We start from the raw sequence: 19,126 nt of genomic DNA, 5'->3' as shown, positions 1-19,126 counted from the left end.
ACTGCAATGCAGTTCAAGTAGAATAGCATTAAAACGTTTTCTAAACACTCATGACTTTGATAAAGGAAAAACCTGCAATGCAGGTGAGAAAATTTATCTTCCTGAAAGTTTCACACGGGCCATCCTTGTAACTGAACTACAGCGCTGATGCAAACATTTATATTGGCTTTTTAACTACACCAGAGGCTGGCAAACTTAAAGAACAGATAGTTAACAGATGGCCTGCAGTTTGCTCAACCTTGAGGTAGAATGCTTGGTTCATAAAATATGCATTTATTATAGCTTAATTTTTTTTCTTGTTAAATGTTAAGTGTGAGTTTTAAAGATGCACGTGTTCAGTGCACATCTGTGTAAATAAAGTGCATAGCTTTTCACCGTGCAGTTTCCTTAATCTTCTGTGTGGTATTAAATGACCCTGCTCTCTTCCTCAGGGGTAAACTGGTTTTTATGTATAACAGTTTTCCCCAAAAAACACCTTACACAACAATACTAATTCATGTTACTTCCACTCGAGCTCCCAACAGTGGAACAGGAGGTAGCCTGTTCACTACTTGTAGTTACCTTTGCACTTATTAGTCATTCAGTCAGGGAACGCTGACGTCTGTACAAATCGAGCATTTTATTGATATAGCAAGGAAGCACTTATTTATTCTCCATTTAAATACCATACTTGAGAGTTAAAATCACATTTGGCAGTGTACTTCAGGATGCTAACAAGACTTCACCCATATCGCTTTGGATTTCTTGACTTCTGCAAGAGAAGAAAACCAGCTTTATAAAACTCTAATTTGTGTACTTACCTCATGGTGCTGAGTCTTAGCAGCTACTTCAGTTACTTTCTATTCAGTTGGCCATTTACTCTTTTAAATTACAAAATGCCAGCAAAATATGCAATTTTGGCCTTCCAAATCCTTAGCACTAAGGGTTTCAGATTCAGAAATAAATAAATAAATATATATATATATATATATATATAAAATAGGAACCTACCTTGTTGTTTTCCATCATCCACTGGAACAATTAGCTCAGCTTCCTAAAAACATTTGAACAGTAGTTAGATGTCTGCCCAATAACCCAGTACCCTCCAGATTTTTAAAGTGAAGAATGTTACTTGTGCAAGTCAGAATCTGATACCAATTAGATGGTGACAGCTTTGCCAATAAACAAGAATATGCTCTTCCATGGCTAGGAAGGGAGACTGCCACAGCTGACAGGTCCCAAAGATACATGGAGATTCATAATCCCAGAAAAGACCAGCAAGGACAACTACAGATACTACTCACCACCTGGATCAAACTGGCGGGTTATCAGGATGCGGTGTTATTATTTCATAGTGTCGGAGTAGATTCAAGATGGCCACATGACACCAACAGCAGAACTAATGACCTTAACCGGAGTCATCAGCTGCATTTAACCTTTGCCGGAAGGCCCACGGCTCACGGGCGCTAGTTTTCCGACTCAGCGCCCCCGGCTGAACGTGGCTGCCCCGCAAATCAATGAACATTTAAGCCCACTCAGGAGTTTGAACCTAAAGGTTTTCCAAGCTGACGTCGATCTACTTCTACAAGACTGTTGCATCTCCTGCATTTTAAACTTGGCCAAAAGTTCTGTCTTAAGTATTTTAGCGCACGAAACACAACGCAGTACTTCCAACTAAACTCGACGCTTCCCGGATGTAAAAGGCCGAATCCTTCGCCACACGCTCTCTTATAGAGCGGGTGACGCTATTCCGGGGAAAAGCCTCGAGGGGCGGGGCCTACGCGCTTTCTCCCCGCCCCGCCCTCCCAGCACCGCTGAGGTTCCACCCCATACGTTGGCCACCGCCTTTCTTTTTTTTTTGCGGTACGCGGGCCTCTCACTGTTGTGGCCGCTCCCGTTGCGAAGCACAGGCTCCGGACGCGCAGGCTCAGCGGCCATGGCTCACAGGCCCAGCCGCTCTGCGGCATGTGGGATCTTCTCGGGCCGGGGCACGAACCCGCGTCTCCTGCATCCGCAGGCGGACTCCCAACCACTGCGCCACCAGAGAGGCCCTGGCCACCGCTTTCTTGATGGCCCTCCCCTTCCTCAGCTTCTCCACCCCGCCTCGCCCCCGCGCTAAATCTGGGCTGCTCACGTGGCCTCCGAGTCTGACGCGTGCGCATTCAGAGCTGCCAAAAGTTCTCGCGAAATCAGGAAATCTTGCTGGACTCGCGCGTCCGCTGAGTGAAGAAGGCGGAAGGGCTGTTTTGTTAGGAGAGTTACTTTACAAGTCACCCTTGTTACGAAAGCACCAGGTTCGATAGTTCTCTGCTTAACCTTTCTGTTGGTTGATTTTCATGGAATTAGCTGATTTTTTTTTTTTTGGTCTCTCTGCTAAAAAACTCCGTATTTTCCCGTGTTCCGCCGACATTGCTGTTCCTGAAGCGCAGGTGTCAGTGGTCTGCAATCAGTTTTTGTTTTGTTTTGGGGGAGCCTAATCTCTTAGGAGTATTTGCACTCTACTGAAAGCCTTTCCAAACGATTTTGTAAACACAAGATTAGGAAAAGGAAAGGGTATTAGACCGGACGAGCGTGCGGGAGACCCTTTTACATGCGTGTGTGAACGTTTCCCGTGTTGCCTTCGGAGCCAGGGTTTGTGGTCCACAATCTAGCCGCTCCAGAAAGTCTGTTGACTCTTGCAAGTGGACACCTGGGTCTTAACTTCCCTGCTGTACGTTTCTTTGGGGATGCAGCTAAAAATATGGTAGGTCTATTTATTGAAAAGGGGAATTACAGACGTTTAGGAATACTTTTAGTCCTAGATATGTGCTTGTTAAATGCCATTTAAATTTATTTTCTATTTTCCCTTTTAATTTTCCTCCGGTATGAGACAAAAAGGTGGATCGAGGTGAAGCTTTTACTTAGTAGTGGACCATTTGGGGCACTGTGTTGCAGCAGTTGCTGTCAGGGATAATGTTATCTAGAGATCTGGTGAATAAAGTGCTACAAGAGAGATCTGTGAAGCTTCATGAAATCACTACATACTCTTCTAAGGGAAAGAATTTAGGGCAAAAATTTGTTATGGTTAGGGTTGGAATGGACAAGTTTATAGGGCATAAAATTTGAAAGAACTAAAGTTGTTTTGTTTTGTTTTTTGTGGTACGCGGGCTTCTCTGTTGTGGCTTCTCCTGTTGCGGAACACAGGCTCCGGACGCGCAGGCTCAGCAGCCATGGCTTACGGGCCCAGCCGTTCCGCGGCATGTGGGATCTTCCCGGACCGGGGCACGAACCTGCGTCCCCTGCATCGCCAGGCGAACTCACAACCACTGCGCCACCAGGGAAGCCCTAAAGTTGTTTTTAAGGCTCACTTTTTCCTTTCTTCACCTTAACTTTACTCTCTTCATGATACTAGTGAATGGAAAGAACTACACAATAATAAGGTTTAAATAACATCACAGTGGGAAATTTTGCCAAATTAGATTTGATTTAGAAACTCTAACAGCATGTGTTGTTTTGCTAGGCCTGGTCTAGCAAAATACCACAGACAGGATGTCTTAAACAACAGTAATTTATTTTCTCATAATTTTGGAGACTAGAAGTCTGAGATCAAGGTGTCCACAGGTGTGTTTCTTCAGAGACCTCTGCTTGACCTGTAGATGGGCCTGTTTCTTCACATCCTCTTCTCTCTGTGCCTATCTATAACTTAATATCTTCTTATAAGGACACCGGTTATATTGGATTAGGGCCTGTTCTAATGACCTCTTTTAACCTGAATTATTTTTTTAAAGACCTTATCTCCAAATATAGTCATATTCTGAGGTACTGGGGGGCGGTTAGGACTTAAGCATAGTGAATTTCGGGAGGACTCAATATAGCCCCTAACACCATTCACTTACGCTAACCTAGTAAGATTTAGTGAAGATCTTAAAATGAATGTTTGTGTTGGGTTAAAGTGCTAAAACACTGGATGAATGAGAGACAGGGAGAGAGAGAGAACCCTCATATTTTGTTTATGCTCTTTTCTCCATCTTGAATGTCTTTCCATCTATTTCCCATCTATTTTCTTTTTTCTTCCTGTAGTTGACATAACGTTAGATTAGTTTCAGGTGTACAACATAATGATCTGATATTTGTATATATTGTGAAATGATCACCACAGTAAGTCTAGTTAACCTCCATCCTCATACATAGTTACAACATTTTTTTTTTCCTGCGGTGAGAACTTTTAAGATTTACTCTCTTAGTAACTTTCAAATGTACAATACACTATTATTAACTATAGTCACTATGTTGTAGTGACTCCAGGAGTTACTTATTTTATAACTTGGAGTTTATATTATGAGTCTATGGGTGGTGGCGGTGGTGGTTGTTTTTTTGATTCCACATATATGTGAGATCATACAGTGTTTGTCTTTCTCTGTCCAATGTATTGCATTTAGCATAATACCCTCAAGATCCATCCATGTTGTCACAAATGACAAGATTTCATTCTTTTTTATGGCATAATAGTATTCCTTTGTGTGTGTGTGTGCACCACATCTTTTTTTATTCATCCATCAGTGGACACTTAGGTTGTTTCCATATCTTGGCTGTTAAAAATAACCCTTCAGTGAACATGGGGGTGCATATATCTTTTTGAGTTAGTGTTTTGTTTTCTTTGAGTAAATACCAAGGAGTGGAATTGCTGGATCACCCTCTAGTTCTACTTTTAATTTTTTTGAAGAACCCTCATACTGTTCTCCATAGTGGCTACACACCAATTACATTCCCACCAACAGTGCATGAGGGTTCCCTTTTCTCCACATTCTTACCAACACTTGTTATTCCTTGTCTTTTTGATAATAGCCATACTAACATGTGTGAGGTGATATCTCATTATATTTTTGATATACATTTCCTGATGACTAGTGACATTGAGCATCCTTTCAAGTGCCTCTTGGCTGTTTGCATGTCTTTGGAAAAATGTCTATTTAGATCTTCTGCCCTTTTTTTTTTTTTTTTTTTTTTTGCGGTATGCAGGCCTCTCACTGTTGTGGCCTCTCCCGTTGTGGAGCACAGGCTCAGGACGCGCAGGCTCAGCGGCCGTGGCTCACGGGCCTAGCCACTCTGCGGCATGTGGGATCTTCCCGGACTGGGACACGAACCCGTGTCCCCTGCATCGGCAGGCAGACTCTCAACCACTGCACCACCAGGGAAGCCCCTGCCCATTTTTTTTTTTTAATGGATTGTTTGTTTTTGCTATTGAGTTGTATGAGTTTTTATATATTTTGGATATTAGCTCCTTAGCAGGATATATGATTTGCAAATACTTTCTCCCATTCAGTAGGCTGCCTTTTCATTTTGTTGATGGTTTCCTTTGCTGTGCCAAAACTTGTTAGTTTGTTGTAGCCCCACTTGTTTATTTTTGCTTTTATTGCCTGTAGTTTTGGGGTCAGTTTCAAAAAATCATCTCCAAGGGACTTCCTTGGTGGTCTAGTGGTTAAAACTATGTGTTTCCAATGCAGGGGGCATGTGTTCAACCCCTGGTCAGGGAACTAAGTTCCCACATGCTGTATGGCACTGAAAAAAAAAAAAATCATCACCAATGTCAATGATGTCAAGGAGCTTACCACCTATGTTTTCTCCTAGGAGTTTTATGGTTTCAGGTCTTACATTCAAGTCTTTAATCCATTGTGAGTTCATTTTTGTATATGGTGTAAGATAGTGGCCTATTTTTAATCTTTTGCATGTGGTTTTCCAGTTTTCCCACCACCATTTATTGAAGAGACTGTCCTTTCCCTATTGTATATTCTTGGCTCCTGTGTCATAAATTAACTCATTGTATATGTGTGGGTTTATTTCTGGGATCTCTATTCTGTTCTATTGATCTATGTGTCTCTTTCTGTGCCAACACTATGCTCTTTTGATCACTAGAGCTTTGTAGTATAGTTTGAAATCAGGGAGCATGATGCCTTCAGCTTTGTTCATCTTTCTCAAGATTGCTCTGGCTATTTGGGGTCTTTTGTGATTTCATACAAATTTTAGGTTTGTTGTTCTATTTCTGTGAAAAATGCCATTGGAATTTTGGTAAGAATTTCATTGAATCTGTAGATTGCTTTGCATAGTATGGATGTTATAACAGTATTCTTCCAATCCATGAGCATGGATAATCTTTCCATTTGTTTGTGTCTTCAGTTTCTTTCATCAGTGTATTACAGTTTTCAGTGTACAGGTCTTTCACCTCCTTGTTGAATTTATTCCTAGGTATTTTATTCTTTTTAATGCAATTGTAAATGGGATTGTTTTCTTAATTTCTTTTTCCAATAGTTTGTTATTAACATATAGAAATGTAACAGATTTTTGTATATTGATTTTGTATTCTGCAACTTTACTGAATTCGTTTATTAGTTCTAACAATTTTTTGGAGGAATCTTTGGGTTTTCTATATATTAAATCATGTCATCTAAAATAGTGACAGTTTTGCTTCTCTCCAATTTGGATACCTTTTATTTCTTTTTCTTGCCTAATTGCTCTGACTAGGACTTCAAATACTATGTTGAACAAAAGTGGTGAGAGTGGGCATCCTTGTCTTGTTCCTGATATTAGATGAAAAGTTTTTAGCTTTTCACTGTATGATATTAGGTATGGGATTGATATATATGGCTTTTATTATATTGAGGTACATTCCCTCTATACCCACTTTTTTGGGATTTTTAAAATCATAAATGGTTGTTGAATTTCCATCTGTCAAAATGATACTCAGCTTTAAATACCTTGCTTAAATATCTCTTGTTCTATGAAACTTTTCATAACTCCAACTGAATTTGATTTTTCCCTTTTTGTGACTTAACTAGCATTATAGTACTTAACTAGCATTTTTCTTGTTGTATATTTTCTCCACTATATTATAAACTCCTCATGATGCAGGTCAGTTTCTAACCATTATTTGAAGTGCCTAGCAGAGTGATTCACATTAAATGGGCACTAAATTGCATTAGCAAATGCTTTGAGGTACTCAGTATGTATTTCAGGAACTGAGTAAATTTTATATTTATTTTAAAAAGTCACTTCTCTCCAGGAGATAAAGTTTAATCCCCCTTTCCTACCCCAACACCATCTTGAGTATGGGCTGTGCTTAGTGACTTGCTTTCAAAGGGTAGGGTAAGGCAAGAGGGGGAAAGCATAACTTTACAGTAGAGAAATCTAGCAAATACTACCTAAGCCAGGTAATCAATATCAACATCAGTGGTAAGTCATATTGATAGTGTGTACCCTGATAAGATGTGATGAGAAGAACACTTCACCCCCTTCTGTGTTATTCTTATGCAAAGCCCTAACCCCAGTCTACTCAGGAGAAAAACATCAGACAAAATCAAATTGGTGGACCTTCTACTAATTCCCTAAACTGTACTCAAACTGTTGTGGTCATGAAAAACAAAGTTTGTGAAACTGTCACACCAGAGGAGATGAGACATAATGACTAAGTGTAATGTTGTATCCTGGCTGGGATCCTCAAGCAGAAAAAGGACATTAATGGAAAACTGATGAAATTTGAATGAAGTGTGGAATTTAGTTAATAGTAATGTGCCAGTGTTGGTTTCTTAGTTGTGACAGATGTACACGGTATTATAAGATGTTAACAATAGGGGAGGTTGGATGACAGGTGTCTGGGAACTCCCTGTACCATTTTTGTAACTTTTCTGTAAATCTGACACTATTTAAAAATAAAAGTTTAATAAAAGTCATAACTTTCTAGTGTGTTTTCATTTTAACAAGTGGTGCTTTAGTGATGGTTTTTGTCTACTGTTAGTGTGAAATTTGTGGCTAAGGTGGCCATATTTCTAAATTTGGTGGGATTCCGAGATCATACCTAATGGATTTAGCCACTGTTCAAGCCAAATCTTTGAGGCTTAGAGTGAGTTCTCAGGAGAGATAATGTGGTAATAGATAGAAGGATTAAAAATTGATTGTAAATAAAGGTTAGTTTAAGGATTTTAAAGGTAGACTGTGAGGTGAAGCTGTTAGACTGATAAAACGATGGCTGGAAAATATTTCAATTCTGCATTTGATACATGAACTGAAACCGTTCATTATAGAATACTCATTCTTCAACTATACTACTTCTCCCTTTTTCCTTTTAGGGTTTTAGGTTAGAAACTATGGTAATCATCAGGGAAACAAAAGTAGCATAACTGCACATCTCTCATATGACTGTTGAGATAAGTGGGAGGAAATATAGTTAGGAAATTGCCTGTGGGCTTACTTTCATCTTAAAATACTTTGGGAACTTAAACTTGCAGTTGGTGTGTACTAGCAATGTGGTACTACTGGGAACAAAATTGTAATAGAAGTATAGTGTCTAGACAAGAGGAGATGAGAGTACTCCCCTATCTGTAGTGGATTTTTTTTTTCAGTTCTGAACACTTTTTTCATTTGTTAAATATTTACACGACTCCAGCAAATGTTTGTTGAGCAGACATGGCTCTTGCCTCAAAAATACAATGGAATTAAATAACTTACAGTCAGTGATATCACAATTTTTCCAAATTTTTCAAAGCTCAAAGCCTAGGAACTATCTTTGATTTCATTCTATCCTCAGTGTTCAATTTTAGTGTGTTTCTATATCATTCAATGTATTTGCTATCTATTGGTGTGTATCAAATTAGCCTAAAGCATGGTGGATTAAGACAGTAAGCATTTATCATCTTGTACAATTTCTGCAGATCAGGAATCCAAGAGCAGCTAAGCTGTGTTAGTGTATCTCTTGAGGTTGCATTCAGGATGTTGCCTGGGACGGTAGGATCCTCTTCCAAGGTGGCTCACTCCTGAGCTTGGCAAGCTAATGCTAATAGTTGGCAGGAGGCCTCAACTCCTCAGCATGTGGATCTCCATAGGTCTGCTTGAGTGTCCTCAAGTTATAGCAGTTTGGTTTTCCCCAAAGTGAGTGATCCAAGAGACAGTCCTAATGTTTTTCTCAGACCTAGTCTGAGAAGTTACATGCCATCACTTGTTAGAAATGAGTTATTAACTTCAGCTCACACAAAAAGGGAGGGAAATTAAGCTCCATCTCTTAAAGAGGGGAATGTAAATATTTGTCGACACCAGTTAAAACTGCCACAATCAGAATGGGTGAGGTTGTGTTGCAGTTACGAACAATCCAAAGTCTTTGTGGCTTAAAACCACAAAGGTTTGTTTTTTGTAATGCTCTTGGCCATTTAGAGACTCAGACTAATGAAACCCTCACCATTTGTAATATTTCTAGGCAACATGAAGGGAGAAGGGAAGGTAGAGAATCACACTTGTTATTAAAGTCTTCCATTTTGAAGTGGCTCTTGTCATGTTGCTTCATGTTTCTGGGACTAAAGCAAGTTTCATGGCCATGCATAACTTCAGAAAGGTGGGGAAATGGAACCCTACTATGTGTTTAGGAGGAGAATCAGAAATCAATAAATAGCACTAATGATTTCTACAGTTGCCATGTTATAACCTTTTAACAATTATTTTTATATTTACCTTTTCCTTTTCTCTATTGTCATACTAGTAACCTAAGACAACATGTGTGATTTGTATCCCTACTTTTCTGATTCTCCCTTTCCAATCAACTGAGTATATTCCTGGAAGATAAATTTCCTGAAATAGCATTTTCTCCAGGTTAGTCACTTGCTACAGAAATGATAATGGCTTCCCCAGGTCAGATTCCTAATCCCTGGACAACATACAGTGTATGTTACACTTAGCATGCTCATCTCGATTTTTTTCATGCTATTTCATAGTGTAGACTGTATTTCCTTCCTATCCATCCATTAAGACACATTCCAGTTTTTAATTTTTACAGGAACCTTTCTTCTAGAACATCAATTAGTCTTTTCCTTTTCTTGCCACCCTTAATATTTATTCTTAGTGCCTTATGTCTTAAAAAGTTGTACTATGTACCAGGCCCTGTTCTAGGTGCTGGGGCAAGAGCAGTAAACAAAACAGACACTATTTTTTACTCACAGAGCTTCTGTTTTAATGGAAGAAAACACACATAAATGGATATCAGAGTTCTATCAGAGGAGCAGAACTACTAGCAAAAGGTCAAATCACAATTGTCAAGTGGAGGAAGCAAGGAAAACTGGCAAGGAGGAACTGGAACCCGTGAGAATGGATTGGAATCTGCTCTGACTTCTCCCTGGTTCCCAGGGTTCAACTTTGATGATGGAGGTGATCTGCAGGAGGGGCTAGTCCTTTGTCACAGACTCAAGAGTTGCTGAGATTGGAAGAGAAGATCTGGCAGGCGTTGAAGGTTTGGACCTGACTGCTACCCAACACCTACCAGATGTGTTGGCAGAAGAGGTGACAACGTGCACGATCTGCAACACTGCCTCGTGCCCTGCACTGGCCTTCCTCGTGTAAAAGTGTAGGACTTCTGTTCACTTCCACCTACCAGATCTCAGGCAGAATGTCTCTGTGGTCTATGCTTCTTGGAACTCTTCAGGGAAGGAAGTGGAAATGCAGTACTAGCTTAGCTAAGTTGACAAAATAGAAATCAACCACAATAACTAAATTATATGGTACGTTAAAGTCAGTTAAGTGCTGTGGAGAAAAATAAAGAAGGGGATGAGGAGTGTTTGGGGGGTAGGAATTGTAATATTAAAAAGATGTCACTGAGAAGGTGACATGAGGTCAAAGACTTGAAGGTGAGGGAGTGAAACATGCTGATACGTGGGAGAATGTTCTATGCAACCAGTGCTTCCTGAGTGGCACCAGACCTGTGTGGTAGCCAGCATTTTACAAGGCTCTTAATGATCCCCACCTCGTGTCACTCCCTCCGTTATGCAATCTCCTTCCCTGGAGTGGCAAAGGGATGAGATGTCACTTCTGGGGTTAGGTTATAAAAGACTCTGATCTGTGTCTTGCTCCCATTCTTTCTCTTGCCTTTTTGGATTGCTTGCTTTGATGAAGCAAGCTCCTATGCTGGAGAGGCCTGTGTTGGCAAAGAACAGAGAGTGGCCTCTGGCCAACGTCCATTAAGGAACTGGGGCTGTCAGACCAAAAGGCCACTGAATCCTGTCAACGGCCAGGTGAGTGAGCTTGGAAGTGAATCTTTAACAAGCCGAGCCTTGAGATGATTACAGCCCCAGCTGTTGATTGCAGTTCTGTCAGAGACGCTGAAGCAGAGAATCCAGCTAAGCTCTACCTGGATTCCTGACCTACAGAAAGTGTGTGAGATACGGTTGTTTTAAGTCAGTAAATTTGGGGATAATTTGTTATTCAGCAATCAATAACTCATATACTTGATGTAGTCAAGGAGCAGAAATGAGACCAGTTTGGCTGGAGTGGGGTAAGCAAATAGGAAGTGAAGTTAGAAAGGTAATAGGCTACCTAGGGCCTTATAAGTCATCGTATGGTTTTTAGGTTTTATTTTGTTTGTTTGAGTAACCTCGGTAACTGCTGGAGAGTTTTGTGTAGAGGAATGACATGATATGACTTTGGACTTACATGTTCTTTCTTGAAGCTCTACTGAGAAGAGAGACAGAACAGTGGTGGGGAATAGGGTTGGAGCAGGTACACCAGTTAAGCTAGTGCAATAATACAATGAGAGAACAGTGTTGGCTTAGTGGTACCAGTGGAGTAAATAAACGATTCAACTCTGAACAGATTTTTACAGTAGAACTGATAGTATTTGAGGACAGATTGGACATAGGATATAAGAGGAAGGGCAAAGGGGTATGAGAAAAATGACTTCAAGCTTTTTTGATTATTTGCTGAGATGGAGATGACTAAGGAGTAGCAGCTTTGGTGGGAGGAGCACTCAGGAAGATAGTTTTGTCTGTGTTAAGTTTGAGATGCCTTTTAGACATCCAAGTAGAATTGTTGAGTGGGGAGATCACTATATGCACATGTTCTGGGGAAAGGTCTGGGCTGGAGAAACAAATGTGGGAGCTGTCATGGTGGTGCTTAAAGCCCTGAGATTGGATGCTAATACCAAGGGACAAAGTATAGATAGAAAATAGGATCAAAGACTGAACCCTTGGGCAGGTCCACAGGAAAAATACCGGGAACCAGCCAAGGGGACTGAGAAGTGAGGTAACGAGAAAGTGAGGCAAGAAGAAAGCTTTTCAAATAAGAGGGAATGATCAGCTGTTCATGGTACAAGTAAGATGGGAGTTGAGAAATGACTATTGGATTTGCTGTGTGGAGGTCATTTGGGACCTTGTTAAGAATAATTTCAGACAGAAACAGACTCACAGACACAGAGAACAGGCTTACGGTTGCCAAGGGGGAGCGGGGCAGTGGAGGGATGGATTGGGAATTGGGATTAGAAGATGCAAACTACAAACTATTATAAATAGAATGGATAAACAACAGGTCATACTGTATAGCACAGGGAGCTATGTTCAATACCCTGTGATAAACCATAATGGAAAAGAATGTGAAAAAGAAAAAAATATATATATGTAACTGACCACTTTGCTGTACACCAGAAACTAACACAGCATTGTAGATCAACTATACTTCAATAAAATAAATTTAAAAAAAAAGAATAGTTTCAGAGAGAATGGAAGGGGCAGAGTTGGTGACAATGGATTTAGATGACTCATCTGAGGAGTTTTACTATAAAGGGGATGAGGAATGGGGCAGTACCTCAGAGCAATGTAGGATCAAGGGTGGGTTATTTCTTGAGCATGGGAGAATGTAAAGTGTTTTTGTATTGATGGGAAATATCCAGTAGAAATGAAAAAATTGATTATACAGGAGAGAGTTAGTAAATTTCTTGGTTGATGAGGTGGGATCTTGTGCACAAAGTAGGAGTTAGTCTAAATGGTAGTTCAAGCAATTTTTCATCCACTGAAGCAGGAGTAGCAGGGTACAGATACTGGTAAGTGAATGATGTGCTGGTGTGAGCTTTTGAAGAGTCTCTTCTATTAATTTCTTCCCTTTTTTCAGAGTAATAGAAAGCAAAGTCATCAACTGAGAGTGAGGATGAGGGAGGGAGTGTTGGATAGTTGAGGAGAGAGGAGGAGATATAATTAGGAGAGAGTGTGAATAGACTAGGAAATGTAGTAGGATTCCCGGGCCACTTTAGGGGTCCACTTCATTTCTTGTAATGAATTTAAATTGATTTAAATTTAAAAAAGTCACGATTGTATATTTTCTCCACACCAAGCTCAGCTGCATAGGTGTAGGTGTAAAGCTGACAGAGAGTTGGAAATAACTAAGGTTGGGGTTTGCCAAGAAAGTAAACAAAGTGACAGAAGGGAGAGGGAACATATGAATGGGAGAGATTATGCTGATTTGCCATGGAATTTAAGCTAGATGAAGAGGGATGATAACACAGGAGCAGAGTGAGGGACACTGAAAATGTAAGTAGGACTAATGAGCTTTGAGGTGATGGTGAGTCAAATTTTAGAGCTGGGGTACTATTAAGTAAATGACTTCATGAAATGTCTATAACTCATATTGGGAGATTAGCAAGAAACCTGCTGAGCCTTTTATGGTTTAGCATGACAAACTGGAGTCGCCAGGTGTTCAGTGATCTTAAATTGGCCTCCATTACCTCAAGAGTGATTGCTTGCCTTTGTTGTAGAACTGTGCTTGTTGGTGAGATGTTGCATTCATGTTTCACTAAATATTTAACATCTCAAAACTTGACTTTCAAAAAAAAAAAACAAAAAACTTGACTTTCTTTTTTCCCTTCTCAGACGATTTGCGATCCTTGGTCTTTGGTTTAATCTGTTTTCTTTTTCTTTTCTTTTTTTAAAAAATTAATTAATTAATTTATTTTTGGTTGTGTTGGGTCTTCGTTTCTGTGCGAGGGCTTTCTCTAGTTGCGGCAAGCGGGGGCCACTCTTCATCGCGGGCCTCTCACTATCGCGTCCCCTCTTGTTGCGGAGCACAGGCTCCAGACGCGCAGGCTCAGTAATTGTGGCTCACGGGCCTAGTTGCTCCGCGGCATGTGGGATCTTCCCAGACCAGGACTCGAACCTGTGTCCCCTGCATTGGCAGGCAGATTCTCAACCACTGCGCCACCAGAGAAGCCCCTAATCTGTTTCCTAATAAGGGCTTAAAAAAAATTTTTTTTTGGCTTGCATGCCTTTATGCAAGAGATTATTTAATATATAATATAGAAATATAGTACATTAAAATGAAAGATCTTATTACTGTTTTATAGTATTTATAAGCTAATATTTGTAAAATATCTAATGCTTTTATATTGGACATATTAACATAAGCTGAAAATGATCACTTGCTAAAATTCTCTTTACTTGTTTTTCTTTATTTCCCCCTATAATATACTTTATAGGTCTTCCATGATGTCAGACATTTACTCTAGTGCACTGAATATTATTAATACCTGTATCACTGAAAAGATAAGCTTATGTGTATGCAAAACTTAATGGAATGAAAATGACAAGCATCCAATTTTTATGAGTCCACGAGGTGGCGCTGTTACCCTGTTATATAAGCCTGTGTTTAACCCTAGATTTTATTTTACATTTCAAAATTTTTATTTATTTTATATTGGAGTATAGTTGATTAACAATGTTGTGTTATTTTCAGGTGTACAGCAAAGTGATTCAGTTATGCATATACATACATCTATTGACATATACACGCTACTATATTTAAAATAGATAACCAACAAGGACCCACTGTATAGCATTGGGAACTCTACTCAATATTATTTAGTAACCTAGATGGGAAAAGAATTTGAAACCCTAGGTTTAAAATGAAATACATTCATTTATTATTGTACGTGAGTGTATAAATGAATGTGTGAATAATAACATGAAAAATTCAGGATATATAATGGCTCTACCAACCTACCTTCTGGCTCTGGTTTTATATAATAAACATCTATACCGAATATTGAAAACCTTATATTCTGAAAAGGAAAAACTTTCCCCAGATGCATAAGAATATAATTGAAATACAACACACCTTTTTATATGCAAATTTGATGTATAGGTTTTTAAAATACTAAATTAATCAAGTACGGATTTGATTGATTTCCTACTGTCTGAAGTGTTTAAGTTGATACATTTTTAATTTGGAGGGTATCGAAGTAGACAGTGATTCTGTTGGAGAAGAGAAATATTTTTGCCCAGTCTACCAGAGGGTACGGATGTAATCGTATTCATCTTACCTATAGCAGTACTTGGTCCATGAATGTGAATGTTTGTTGAATGAGGAAGCTTGGATGGTAAAGGTGAAAAAAAGTTTTGTGGGAAATTATACGCAATCTTCAAAAGGAAAAATAAATTGCCAGTTAGTATATTTAAAGCAAAAATATTTTTTGGTTTGGGACATATCTTACCTCTGTCTTTGCCAAAAGTTTTAAATTGAGGTTTTTTTCCCCCCTTCTGTGGGAATATATTTCAAATGTTATAATGGAAATCATTTTACAGAGAACATTTTATGACAAACTTTGGAACTGATCCCTATTAGTCAATGTTTATAACTGAAATAGATCTTCACTGTCTTAATTCTCAGTATTAGAGGTCCATATCCTTCATGAGACTTTAAGGACTATATTGATTAATTTCTATTTGATCCTCAAAGAACTGATGGGACTCATACAATGCTCCCTGAAAAATTTTAGTTTGAGCTGAATCTAGAAAAATCTTAACACTATTTTTTTTTTTTTAAAATGAAAAGAAGAGACTTCAGATGGCATGTGGGAATACTCCAATTTACTATATAAGATGTTTTAGTAGTTATTTAATAATTCTACCCAAGTAAATTTATAGAAAATGAAGTAGAATTAGAACCAGAGAAATGACTTTTATATTTCTTTAATATAAAACACTTTTTACTTGTATGATAATTTATACAAATGGGTATTATGTCTTAGAAATCAGAAGAGTCCTGAAAGAAATCCCTGGAATTCAGTACATTTGATAAAAGCAATAAGAATTGTGGAATACTCGTCATTCTTTAGGGCACCGAACAGTAATGACTGAGAAGGTGTAAGGAAGGAAATATAAAATGAACAGACACTAAAGGGGTTCTGAAAAGAACAATTATTTGCTATTATTACCTCCTTGAGGTAATTATAATAATAACGATAATAATGGTAACAGCTAATGTTTGTTGAGTCTATATGTGTTCATTAAGTCATTTCTTTGTCTCAACAATTGTGTGAGAATGTACTATTATCTCCATTTAACAGATGAATAAATTGAGGCACAGAGAAATAATATGATTAACCTAAGGTTAGCTCTGGGATTTGAGTGGAATCTGGCTCAGGTCCCCATTCTTAACTGGTGTGTGTTGTAAAGAATGAAGAATGATGTTAGGTATAAGGTAAATTTAAATCTGGGTTCAAATCTCACATTTTTGACTTTGCTTCTTGTGTGACTTTGGGAAAGTTATCTGACCTTTCCATACCCATTTCTTCATCTGTAAAGGAAGCTAGAAGATTAGTATTGTTGTCTGGGTAATTTAAAGGAATAGTCTGGTAAATAGAAAGCACTACTTAAAGGCTAGAGGTTTTTTTGGTCTTACATTTAAAATTTATTTTGCTAATTTTAGTTCTTTATTACGAATTCATTATTATTTAAAGTCTGAACTTGTTTCTTGTTATTTAGAAGAGAGACATAGCATTGTAAGTCTTTGCATGATGGGGGAAATATATATCTTTGTTTATCAAATTTATTTATTTATTTTAAAATATTTTCATTATTTATTTATTTGGTTGCACTGGGTCTTAGTTGTGGCAGGTGGGCTCCTTAGTTGTGGCATGTGAACTCTTAGTTGCAGCATGCATGTGGGATCTAGTTCCTTGACCAGGAATTGAACCCAGGCCCCCTGCATTGAGAGCGCGGAGACTTATCCACTGCACCACCAGGGAAGTCCCTATCGAATTTATTGATTTGTAAAAAGTTATACTTTTTTCTAACACTTAAATGTAAACAAAAATATGCCATGTTAAAACTATCATCCTTTGTCTTTTTTTCTTCCCCAGTTATTTATTCCTAATAATTAATTAATTCAACAAGTATTTATTGAGCACCTATTATGTGTCAGAGATTAGACACGTAAATGTGGGGATACATTGATGAAAGAAAACAAATACACTTGGCTTCATGAAGCTTATCTGAGTAGTAGAAGACAACACATATAGTAAAGTCAGTAAATTATATAGTTAGTTTTAAGATAATAGGTGCTATGGCAAAGCAAAAATTAGACCAGGGTGATGGGAATCAGGAGGGCTGGGAAGGGTGAACTTTCTGTAAGGTTGTTGGTGTTGGCCTTTTAAAAAAGATGGTATTTGAGCAGGGACCCAGATATTTGAGCAGGGACCCAGATAAATTGCAGGAGTCAGCCATGTGGACATCTGAGGGAACACAGAGGCTCTAAGATAGCAAGGAAGGGGGACAGGGGAACTGAGGTCTCAAAGGCAATGAACATCAGGTCACATAGGACTGTGAACTCTGATTGAAAAGGAGACATTTCACAGGACTTTTAACAGAAGAGTGTTCTGACTTAATGTGTAAAAAGGTTATTTTGGGTGTTGAGCTGACAGCAGATTATAGAGAACGGGGGTGGGGGGGTGGGGGGGAAGCAGGGAAGATATGGCAGATAAAGATGATGCTATCTCAGAGCAGGGTGGCAGCCGTGGAATTGGCGAGAAGTGGTTGGTTTTAGGTAGAATTGAAGATAGAGCCAACGGGATTCTTGACAGATTGAATGTGGGGTGTGCTAATCAAGAGAACAAATATCCTAACGTATTTACAGGTTCAGCCCACACTCAAGGCAATATCATACAAGGGCATACCTCTTAGGGTGTGTCCACCATAGGATGGAACAGATTATTTTGTGGGAGGATGAAAATCTGCAGATGTGCTCTGTCTGCAGACTCATGCCTAGTAAATCACCATGCCTACCCACGGCTCTTCTTTTTTTCTAACATCTTTATTGGAGTATAATTGCTTTACAATGTTGTGTTAGTTTCTGCTGTATAACGAAGTGAATCAGCTATACGTATACCTATATCCCCATATCTCCTCCCTCTTGTGTATCCCTCCCACCCTTCCTGTCCCACCCCTCCAAGTGGTCACAAAGCACTGAGCTGATCTCCCTGTGCTATGCAGCTGCTTCCCACTAGCTATCTGTTTTACATTTGGTAGTGTATAAATGTCAATGCCACTCTCTCACTTTGTCCCAGCTTACCCTTCCCCCTCCCCGTGTCCTCAAGTCCATTCTCTCCGTCTGTGTCTTTATTTCCGTCCTGCTGCTAGGTACATTAGAACAATTTTTTTCTTTTACATCCCATATTATATGTATTAGTGTATGGTATTTGTTTTTCTCTTTCTGACTTACTTCACTCTGTATGACAGACTCTAGATCCATCCACCTCACTACAAATAACTCAATTTTGTTTCTTTTTATGGCGGAGTAATGTTCCATTGTGTATATGTACCACATCTTCTTTATGCACTGATCTGTTGATGGACACCTAAGTTGCTTCCATGTCCTGGCTATTGTAAATAGAGCTGCAATGAACATTGGGGTACATGATTCTTTTTGAATTATGGTTTTTTCAGGGTATATGCCCAGTAGTGGGATTGCTGGGTCATATGGTAGTTCTTTTTTTTTTTTTTTTTTAAATATTTTTAAAGATCTTTATTGGAGTATAATTGCTTTACAATGGTGTGTTAGTTTCTGCTTTATAACAAAGTGAATCAGCTATACATATACATATATCCCCATATCTGTTCCCGCTTACGTCTCCCTCCCTCTCACCCTCCCTATCCCACCCCTCTAGATGGTCACAAACCACCGAGCTGATCTCCCTGTGCTATGCGGCTGTTTCCCGCTAGCTATCTATTTTACATTTGGTAGTGTATATATGTCCATGCCACTCTCTCACTTTGTCCCAGCTTACCCTTTCCCCTACCTGTGTCCTCAAGTCCATTCTCTAGTAGGTCTGCATCTTTATTCCTGTCTTGCCCCTAGGTTCTTCATGACCTTTTTTTTTTTAGATTCCATATATATGTGTTAGCATACGGTATTATACGGTATTTGTTTTTCTCTTTCTGACTTACTTCACTCTGTATGACAGACTCTAGGTCCATCCATCTCACTACAAATAACTCAATTTTGTTTCTTTTTATGGCTAAGTAATATTCCATTGTATATATGTGCCACATCTTCTTTGTCCATTCATCTGTCGATGGACACTTATGTTGCTTCCAAGTCC

General features: G+C 39.0%; 1 long non-coding RNA gene across 1 annotated transcript; it reads right to left on the bottom strand.

The window, feature by feature from the left end:
- Positions 1-599: 599 nt before the first annotated feature.
- Positions 600-1,693, bottom strand: LOC309821453. Its single transcript, XR_014296616.1, has 3 exons — positions 1,284-1,693; positions 991-1,033; positions 600-751 (listed from the first exon to the last, which is right to left on the bottom strand). It is a non-coding gene; the product is annotated as an uncharacterized lncRNA (long non-coding RNA).
- Positions 1,694-19,126: the final 17,433 nt, after the last annotated feature.

This window comes from Grampus griseus (assembly GCF_964374135.1).
Source record: "Grampus griseus genome assembly, chromosome: 4".
NCBI lineage: Eukaryota > Metazoa > Chordata > Mammalia > Artiodactyla > Delphinidae > Grampus > Grampus griseus.
The sequence above is the reverse complement of the archived record's forward strand: the minus strand, read 5'-3'. Positions and strand labels throughout refer to the sequence as shown.